This window comes from Abrus precatorius, unplaced genomic scaffold, assembly GCF_003935025.1.
Source record: "Abrus precatorius isolate BTA unplaced genomic scaffold, Abrus_2018 Scaffold10, whole genome shotgun sequence".
Lineage (NCBI taxonomy): Eukaryota > Viridiplantae > Streptophyta > Magnoliopsida > Fabales > Fabaceae > Abrus > Abrus precatorius.
The window spans coordinates 12955845-12956787 of NW_020874292.1; the positions used below are offsets into that span (position 1 = coordinate 12955845).

The following is a 943-nucleotide window of genomic DNA, read 5'->3' on the forward strand; positions in this document are numbered from 1 at the left end:
CTCTACTTGGTAGACCGAAGCGGTCTCTTTCCTTTTGATGTCATAAGAGTTAGCAGTGTGCCACTAAAAGCTAGAAGATGTCATCTCATCTATTAGTTTGTATGCATCATCTGGATCTTTTCTTATGAGGGACCCTCCTGCTGCGGCATCAATTGTAGCCCTGGTAGTGATTGACAGGCCACTGTAAAAGATTTGCACCTGTCTCCAAGTCAGAAAATCATGATGAGGACATCTCCTCAAAAGCTCTCCAAATTGCTCTCATGCCTCAAATAAGGATTCTGCTTCATGTTGTTGGAAGCAACATATCTCTTTCATAAGCTTAGAGGACCTTGATAGAGGAAAGTACTTTCCCAAGAATTGTTAAGTGAGATCCTCCCAAGTTATGATGGAATTGGCTGGGAGTGAGGAAAACCATGCATTCACCCTTTCAGATACTGAGAAGGGAAAAAGTCAGAGTTGAATAGCATCGTTGGAGACTCCATTGTACTTAATGTTATCCGTCAATCGGAGAAATTTTGTCATATGCAGATTGGGGTCTTCACTAGGCATGCTCCCAAACTGTATAGAGTTCTGAACCATGGTTATGAGTGTTGGTTTCAACTCGAAATTGTTTACCTCCACATTTGGTGTCGCGATGCTTCCAGGAGTGCCTCTAGCAGTAGGTGTCATGTAATCTTGGATCGATCTTCTTCCCTCTTCTTTTCTTTGTCTACGAACTGTTCTTTCAATCTCCGGATTAAATAAATAAACTGTAGAGCACTTAGAACGAGTGAGCATACATTAAAAGAAATTATGAAAAAAAATTAAAATAAAATAAAAACAAAAATTATAAAATATATAAAAAAATTTAAATTAAATTCCCGAAATATCATCCCACAAGGATTATTTTCCAATTACTAAGAATTTCCTAATTCAATTGTTTAAGCTTCAAAGATATGAGATT

At 37.6% G+C, this 943-nt stretch overlaps 1 non-coding gene across 1 annotated transcript; it reads left to right on the forward strand.

Annotated features, from left to right (window-relative positions):
* The first annotated feature begins 214 nt into the window (after positions 1–214).
* On the forward strand, positions 215–321 carry LOC113853428. The gene has a single exon (XR_003502600.1). It is a non-coding gene; the product is annotated as a small nucleolar RNA R71 (small nucleolar RNA).
* Positions 322–943: the final 622 nt, after the last annotated feature.